This window comes from Hyperolius riggenbachi, chromosome 8 (genome assembly GCF_040937935.1).
Source record: "Hyperolius riggenbachi isolate aHypRig1 chromosome 8, aHypRig1.pri, whole genome shotgun sequence".
NCBI classification, from domain to species: domain Eukaryota; kingdom Metazoa; phylum Chordata; class Amphibia; order Anura; family Hyperoliidae; genus Hyperolius; species Hyperolius riggenbachi.
The window spans coordinates 237,435,243-237,444,953 of NC_090653.1; the positions used below are offsets into that span (position 1 = coordinate 237,435,243).

Consider the following 9,711-nt stretch of genomic DNA (forward strand, 5'->3'; position numbering starts at 1 on the left):
TGTCAGTGTGCTGTGCGCCGTCACGCGCATGCGCAGTGTATTCTGTTACACTTCACCCTAAATTCTTTCAATTGTAGGCCTCTTACACACCCTACACACCCCTCATTTTTTGGAGGTTTAGGAAGGGGACCCCCTGAGTTGCCTCTTTGCAAATTTGCAGCCCCTGAGCTCTGCTGGTTACCGCGATAGATACGTATTCCATATCTCAGGAACCAGCAGGACCAAGGCTTGGGGGAAGCAAATTTGCAAAGGCACATGCACATGATGGCGCGCACTGCAGTGACGTAGGGCAGCAGAAGAAAAAAAAGGATTCTGCTGCGCATGCGAATTAGTAAACATGCTGACATAGCAGCAAAACAATTCGAGCAGCAAAGCCTGACTTTACTGTACTAGGAGGACAGGACTTACCTCTGAAGCTGAGTGTAGTTCCTTAGGTTGGTCTGTGCTGGGTGTCAGGCTGCAGTTTTCGGACTCGACGCTGACAGATAGTTGGCAGGACTCTGTGCAGGTGGAAGAAGCCTCTTTAGCATGAGCAGTCATATTGAGAAGCCTGTCTTCTGTTTCTTTCCACAGGTCTTGGGATGGCTGCTTTAAACGTTCTGATCTGCGTCTGCAGGAACAAGCCACAAACAAGATGGCTGCCAGTAGCAAAGTGCACCCTCCTGACAGAACTGCAATGAAGATGATGGACAGATCCAGCTGCCGCTGCTCTTGCTCTTCTTCGTCTGTCTGCAATGCAACTATGTCCACACCAGACGGAATAGCGTCAGTGAGCGTGAACTTTATGGTGGCGTTGCAGAAGAGGGAAGGCCTACCACTGTCAAAGACCGCTACCGCAATGCTCAGATCCACATCTTGCGTTGTCTTAATTCTTCTGCGTAGAGAAACCTCTCCGGTTACACTATTGATGGTAAACAGCTTGCTTTTATCCTGCTGTATAGCGTAGATGAGCTGCGAGTTTAGTCCATCATCTGTATCCACTGCTTTCACCTGAAACACTACGTAATTTTGTGGCGCGGTGATGGGTAGCAAGATTTCCGCTGACCCGTGGTCCAGCAAAGGAGAAGTTATCAAGGGAGCATTGTCATTTTTATCAAGTATCTTTATCTTCAGCTGTGTACGAGTTAAAAGTTTGGGGACACCGTGGTCGCTAGCCTCAATTTCAAGATCGAATTCTTTAAGTTTCTCATAGTCCAAAGATCTAACAGTTCTGAGGACTCCCGAATCTACATCAACGACAACATAGGTAGACAATGACTGACCCATTATCTTTCCATCTAACAATCGATAAGACACTCTACCGTTGTCTCCAAAGTCAGGGTCATTAGCAGTCACGGTGGTGATGTAAGCACCAGGGATATTATTTTCTGGAATAGATACTTCATACGGGGGTTTGGTAAAAGAAGGAGCATTGTCATTCTCATCACTCACCCTGACTGTGTACAGCCTGGTTGTCTTCAACGAAGGGAATCCCAGGTCTTCAGCCACCACAGTGAGGTTGTACTCTTCTGTTTTCTCTCGGTCAAGAAGTGAGGTGGTGACTATCATGAAACTGTCCTCACTAGCTTGCTGTAGTGTGAAATGCTCATGGCCAAAAAGTGTACAGTGAACCTTCCCATTTAGTCCAGAATCTCTGTCTGCTACGCCAATCAATGCAATAAAGCTTTCTTTAGCAGCTGCTTCTGTAATGTAGGCTACACCCATGCTGGTGGAAGTCAGAGGAGTGATAGTGATTGCAGGGACATTATCATTTACATCTATGATGTTCACGGTAACTTTACAGGTTGCAGTTAGTGGGTTAGGGCCCATGTCTTGGGCCTGGACATCAAACTCATAAATCTGTTTAGTCTCAAAATCAAGTTCACCTTCTAAAGTAATAGTGCCTGACTTAGGATGAACTTTAAAGATCTGACGTACCTCTTGAGGGACCTGAGCACTGAAGCCATACACGATTTCTCCATTTGCACCTTCATCATAGTCAATAGCACTAAGATCTACCAGCAGGTGTCCTACAGGAGAATCCTCCAACAAGTCCACAGTGACAGAACTCTCCTCAAAAACTGGGATGTTATCATTGAAGTCCAACACACGGATGATAACCTTGGTACTTCCAGAGAGTGGAGGGATTCCACCGTCACTAGCTATGAGTTCCAAGGTGTATAAATATTCCTTTTCCCTGTCAAGTTCTTTCATAAGGATCAGTTCAGCATACTTTAGTCCATTTGCTCTTGTGTGGACATCAATACCAAAGTGGCTGTTGCCTGAGATGAGGTAGTCCTGAACAGAGTTTGGACCAATGTCTTCATCCACTGCCATTTGTAAAGGGATTCTGGTACCCACAGGAGCAGCTTCAGAGATATCCACATGCATCTCGGGGCTGGGAAAGCGTGGGCTGTGGTCATTAATATCTCTGACTTCTACTTTCACATTAATTAGTTTGTACTGCTCCTTGGAAAAGCTGACCAAGTCCAGAGCTAGGATACAGTTCAGAGACCGGCGGCAGATCTTCTCGCGGTCTATCCTTTCCCCGATGCTCAGCTGGCCGTCAGTCTGCCGGACATTGATGAAGGAGCTGTTGAACTGCTTCATCAGGCGAAAATTGGTTGCAGGTTGCCCGGAAGAATTAAAGATGGAATGTTCTGATAAAACTGTAATCACTGTTCCAACCGGTTCCTCCTCATAGGTGTAAAGGTGGATGCTTTCACAAGAACATAAAAATGAGAAGAGTCCCAATAAGAGGACCAGCTTGACCATCAGGAAAAGCATCATTTTCAGTTTAAAGTTGGTGCTGTACAAGCAGCACAGCTGTAAATCCTGAGGTCCTGTTGTGTAGTAAGTAGTTCTATGTGCTTTTGGAGCTGCACTGTGATTATGAGCATTGGTCCCTCTAACTTCTACTCAAGCTTCTGGCTGGGTGATGATATGCAAATTAAGTTGACACTGTAGCCACCAATCTCTGGTCTCCAGGACAAATGGTCATTGTAGATGGACAAATAAAGTGACAATTAGCACAGGGACTCAGCTGGAGTCCAGCTAATAAACTGCTAGACACATACACAGGAAATACATATACTGGGAGAGAAAGTTGATTAAGCTTTGATGGTAATGAAATGTAAATATCAGCATTTGTTTGTTTCTGCTTCAGTCAGTAATAGACCAATGGCCCTAATCCATAAGGTGGGCACTAATGATACAATTTGCTGAACGATCGTTTACAAACAGTTCTTTGTATGAACGATTGGAAATGATCGCTTGGGACCACTAATGTACAAAAATCTAACCAATCAGCTCAGATTGACATGATCGATCCGAAAATCAAAAGATTTAATTAATCTGATTGGATTGGTTAGGACATTTTTTTTTTCATTAGTGGTCACAAACAATAATTTCCGATCATTCATACGAAGAAAAGTTCGTAAACGATCGCTCAGCAAATTTTATCGTTAGTGGCCACCTTAACGGACAAAAATCTCCCAACCAATGAAATTAATGAAATCAATCTGATTTTGGGATCGATCCCAAAAGAGATTTTTGTCGATTAGTGGTCCCAAACGATCATTCCCAATGGAATGTGACAAAAACCCTGGCTCTGTCCCCCTAGTATATAAATGTGCCACTACCTTCCCCCTGTCTTATGTCACCCACCGAGCGGTGTCCATCCGTCTTCGCAATCCTGCTCCTCGATTTGTCCAACATATACAGCCAAAGGCAGACGTCGGCAGCAGCAGATGCGGCCGACTGCCAAGAGATTTCATGCTGAATTCGATCAGGAATTGGCCTGTGGTATCGGCAGTCGACAGATCTCTCTCTAATAAGCTTAGATCAGAGAGAGATCTGTCTCTTTATTATTATTAGTAGTATTTACATAGCGCCCAAATTTTGCGCATTGCTGTACAGAGTATATTGTCACTAAGGGCTGGTTCACACCGACGGCAGGCGGCTTCGGGTGCCCAGAAGGCTCGTCGTCCTGCGACATCTCATTCGGGGGGCGGTGGTACGGCGATCTTTGGATTCCCGTCGCGATCAGTGTTTTTCAGCCCCGCAAGGGGACATGAAGCTGCGGCGGCTAGGTGACCCTGGATGCCGCATGCAGCTTCTAGGGCTGGCTGAAACGACATGGTAAATCGGGATCGGAACACCGCGTTTGCGCAATCAACGGTAATCGTGCGATGCTAAATGCTCCCATTCACTTGAATGGGAGCGTTTAATCGGCGAGTCCCAAACGCTTGGTGGTAAATGCCGCCAAGCATCCGTGTGAACCAGCCCTAACAGTCCCTCAGAGGGGCTCACAATCTAATCCCTACCATAGTCACATGTCTATGTATGTATTGTGTAGTGTATGTATCATAGTCTAGGGCCAATTTTAGGGGAAACCAATTAACTTATCTGTATGTTTTTGGGATGTGGGAGGAAACCGGAGTGCCCAGAGGAAACCCACACAGACATGGGGAGAACATACAAACTCCTTGCAGATGTTTACCTGGCTGGGATTTAAATCGGGGACCCAGCGCTGCAAGGCGAGAGCGCTAACCACCAGGCCACCATGCTGTCTCTTGGTCAAAACTGCCCATCATCGCTAGATCTATGGACACCTTAAAAGTTGTTCAGCAAAAAAGTATAACATATTTATTAGGCTACCCATTCACTATACAATTATCAAACAAGTTTGTATTCCATCATCATCAAATTGATAATTTCAGAGCTGCAGCCACTAGGATGCACTGTATGAGAACCAGGATCATTAGGGAGACTTGCCCAATGACTCCTTACTGTTTTATGTACTGGCTTGAGCCAGAATTTGAACCCTGGTTCAAATCCCACATCAAAGGCAACAGCGGTACCAGTCCAGTACACTATCCAGCTGCCAACGTATCGAGCATGCTTATTTTGTGATTGACAAAAAAGAACCAACATTGCTGATCAATCATTGATCGATTTTAGCATAGGGAAGGATGAAGGAAAGATGTGATTTATCGATTGCAAGTGTTTGAAATTTCCCTTCTATATATGATCGGTTAGACATTTTGTCTCACAAAATGTCTAATCGAGCAAAAGAATTGTATAGTGTATTGTTACCTTTAGGGCCCGTTTCCACTATCGCGAATCCGCATGCGTTGCCCGCATGCGGATTAGCACAGTCAGTACAAGTGGATGGGACTGTTTCCACTTGTGCGTTTCCCCGCACGTTTTTCTGTGCAGAAAAAATCTGCAGGGTAGGGCCCTCAGAATTCGCCTGCGTGTGGAATGCAGGCGAATTGCACGCAATGTATTTAATAGGGAAATTGCATGCGTTTTCCCCATGCGTTTTTTGCCGCGATTTCGCATAGGTATTAATGTTAATTTACACAGGCAGTGACATGGTTAAATTCGCATACAGCCTTACCTATGCGAAATCGCATGCGCATGCGATTTGCCTGCGGTGATTCGCCGGCGATTCCGCAACGCTATAGTGGAAACGGGCCCTTACAGTGTTTACAGTGCAGTTTGGGTCAGGTTTTTGACCACTGCATTGTAAAGGTGGCCACACACAATACAATTCTGTATTCTTCTTTTCCATTCAAGAATTACAATCAAAATTTTTCTGATTGATTTTGACGTTTGAAAAATATGACCCCTGTACCCTACACAAACAGTATGTTCAATTTTTACCCAGTTATGAAAAATTGTTTCAGTTTATAAATGGAAAAACTGTCAATCTATCCTATACCATTCAATTTACCAAAAAAAATGGTCAGAAAAATCAGCCACTCCCAGTCAACTTTTGTTGAAGTAAACCATAAATTTGATCAGTTTTTTATTATTTTTTGGGGGTTTTTTTTGGATCAATAAAAAAAACTTTATCTTGTTCTGTGCGACCAATCATTTTTTATTGATTTGCTGTAAAATTGGATCATTTCATTGTATCATGTTTGGCCACCTTTATGCTAGGTACACACAATGAGATTTTCTGGCAGGTTTACTATCAGATCAATTATTTTCAACATGTCTGATCTGATTTCTGAACGATTCCTGACCGTTTTCCGAACGATTTTCTGGTCACCACCATGGAAAATCGATCAGAGATTGATTGGAAATCAGATTGAACATGTTGGAAAGAATCGATCTTACAGTAAAACTTTCAGAAAATCTCATCGTGTGTTCCTAGACTGACTACAGACATGAGATGGAATACAGGTAACTTTCTTTTGTGTGCACCTGTCTGTGAAATCACGTCCCATTTGTGTCCATACTGTTATATGTGAAATCAGCATTCTCACCTTGCCGTGGTCCTTGATTCAAATCTGGGACAAGATTCTATTTTATTTTAAGTCAAATTTAACCACTTCATCTCCAAGGGTTTTTAAAAATAATTAAAATATATTTAATTTTTCTATGGGAAGGTGTACTGTATAATAGGGTATTTGGATGTGATTTTACTTTTTGGCCACAAGATGGAGATACAGAGTTAGTGTGTTCTAAAAATAGAAGACAGAACCAGGTGTTTACATGTGTTTATATACAGGGACTTAGATACTCATGCTGGGGAAAGTGAATGTCTAATATACTAGAAAATTACATAATTTACGCCTACCTTAATTTTTTTTTTTTTTTTTGCATAACCTTACTTTAGGAAATGATTGAAGCATTATATGCACACAAAATAAATGTCACCCTTAATGAACGTTTCTCAAATGCTAGGGCAACATTTCCAGGAACAAATGCTGTACAGACACGCTGCTCAACTATGGCCAAGACGTGTGTACTGTCCTAAACAGCAGTAAGAGAGCAGAGAGCAAAAAAAAAAAAAATGCACTTATTCATCACTTGATACTTTGTGACTCAGTAAACCGAATTGCTAAATAATTTCATGGGACAGCTGTACACATGCTAGATTGTCGACCAAGATTTTAAAGAACGATTGTTTTGAGTGAGTTTACTAGAGTGTGTATAGAGCTTTAGAGTTTGGCTAATGGCTAGCCAGGAACGTTTATATGTCTCACTGGAAGTTCTTAAAGGACAACTATAACGAAACGTATGTGAAAGCTGCCATATTTTTTTTAACAGTTGGAAAGCTGCCATATTTCCTTTTAAGCAATACCAGTTGCCTGGCAGCCCTGCTGATCCTTTGCCTCTAATACTTTTAGCCATAGACCCTGAACCTACATGCAGCAGATCAGGTGTTTCTGACATTATTGTCAGATCTGACAAGATTAGCTGCATGCTTGTTTCTGGTGTGATTCAGACACTACTGCAGCTAAATAGATCGGCGGGGCTGCCAGGGAACTGGTAATGTTTAAATGAAAATAAATATGGCAGCCTCTCCATACATCTCACTTCAGTTTTCTTTCAAGCCTTGTACACACGATATTTGAAATCCTTTGAATATCTGTGTGCCGTGTATAGAGGTAATCGATCCCTCTCTGATCACCAGATTTAGAGATGAGAGGAAATAATCTGTTTGCCACATTGGGAAAAAATCTAAGCGTGTATGGCCACCTTTACATACACACATTGCAAACAGATTAATCCCTCTGATGTTTGAATCTGAACAGAGAGGGAAGGAATCCCCCATACACAGCACACAGATATTCAATAGATTTCACTATGAAATCTATGAAACATCTATCAATCTTCAGTGTTACACTGTTTGGTACATTGCAACTCCATGGGCCGTAGGTTTGCCATTGCTCTCCCGCTGCATCCAATTGCCCAAAATGTTCTGTCTGGTCCGATCGTAGATTCAATCAATTTTTGCCATAAGTCGATTGAAATTATGATCAATGCGGTATGTTGCGCTATAGATTTCTGGTAGATTTTGACAGGGCTGTGGAGTCGGAGTGGGAGTCGTGGAGTCGGAGTCGTGGAGTCGGGCAATTTTGGGTGCCTGGAGTCGGAGTCGGGAAAAAATGCACCGACTCCGACTCCTAATGAATTTGTAACTGTAATTAAAATAGAAAATATGATAAAATGTTCTATTTCTCAGATAATAGTCATTAAAAATAATGTATATATACAGTATATATACAGTAATATCTGTGCTTAGTCCACAAAAATGAAATAAACCAATCAAAATTAGTTACTTGTGCTGCTTCAATAAAGCAGTCCCCGTATTTTTAAGGTCAGATATACATATCTGATTGTGACTGTATATATGATGTGTACACAGGAATCTCTTATATATGTTACGGCCAAAACCAGAAATCGGCCAATTCTAGAATTGGCCGGCCGTTTCTAGAACTGGCCGATTTGACGTCGGCCAAAGTCCAAAATGCTGGGAATTTCTGACATTGGCCGGCCAGTTCTAGAAACGGCCAAAGTCAGTCGGCCAAAGTCCAAAACGCACAAATCCCAGAACATCGCGGGGGTCCGGTCACTATGAATGGCACTCGGAACTTCCTCTCTGCTCTGAAAGATGCACAACAGCATAATAACCTTCACAGGAAAAAAACCGGAAGCAGACAAATTTGTTATCATTCTGCGCTTTAAAATTAGCTGCTCTGCCGTGGCAGTCGAGTGACACAGGGGAGAGATCAAATTACAGTGGTGATTAGTCATGGCTGGGTGCGCTTCTCTGGGCGCTTTGCATGGCTGGGGGCTTTTCTGGGTGCTTTGCATGGCTGGGGGTGCTTTGCATGGCTGGGGGGGCTCGCTGGGCGCTTTGCAGCGTGGGGGGGGGGGGGGGAAGTAGGGGGGCTGCGCACTTTGCATGGCTGGGGTGCTTCACTAGGTGCTTTGCATGGCTGGGGGCTTTTCTGGGTGCTTTGCATGGCTGGGGGTGCTTTGCATGGCTGGGGGGGTCTCGCTGGGCACTTTGCAGCGTGGGGGGGGGGAGTAGGGGGGCTGCGCACTGTGCATGGCTGGGGGGGCTTTACTGGGCACTTTGCATTGCTGGGGGTGCTTGCATGGCTGGGGGGGGGGAGGGCTGCGCACTTTGCATGACTGGGGTGCTTCACTAGGTGCTTTGCATGGCTGGGGGGGGTGGCTTCGCTGGGTGCTTTACATGGCTGGGGGGGGGGGGCTGCGCACTTTGCATGGCTGGGGTGCTTCACTAGGTGATTTTCATGGCTGGGGGGCTTCACTGGGAACTTTGCATTGCTGGGGGTGCTTGCATGGCTGGGGGGGGGGAGGGCTGCGCACTTTGCATCGCTGGGGGGGGCTTCACTTGGCACTTGCATTGCTGGGAGGTGCTTTGCATGGCTGGGGGGGGGGGGGCGCTTTTTGTGTGCTTTGATTGGCTGGGGGGGCGCCTTTAGTGTGCGCTTTGCATGGCCGAGAGAGTTGCCTGCACTACTCACAGACCTCAGATCAGGGCGACCGAAGAGGCGGGGAGAAGCGGAGAGAGGCAGAGCAGCGCGCACGCTACCCGCCCGGACCTGTACACTTCACATGCGGAAGTGCCAAATGACAGGCGCTTCCGCACTGAAGTGTTCACGTCCTGCGGGTGACTTGTGCGCTTTGCCTCTCTCCGCCTCTCCGGTCCGGTCGCCCTGATCTGAGGTTTGATTAGTGCAGGCAGTGGGGGGGGGGGGAGAACCGAGGGAGCAGGACTTCGGGACTTGGCCGGCCACATACAGCCACAACGAGTTCTGGCCGGCCAAAGTCCGAAATAAGGGTACATTTTGCACATTGGCCGCATCAGCCGGCCACTTCTCGTTTTGACCGGCCAGAACCCGAAGTGGCCAGACTTCGGGTTCTGGCCGTAACAAATATACTAAATAACATCTATGCTGT

At 45.2% G+C, this 9,711-nt stretch overlaps 1 pseudogene; it reads right to left on the reverse strand.

Moving 5' to 3' along the window:
* Positions 1-381: 381 nt before the first annotated feature.
* Positions 382-2,769, reverse strand: LOC137527441 (protocadherin-8 pseudogene; annotated as a pseudogene).
* Positions 2,770-9,711: the final 6,942 nt, after the last annotated feature.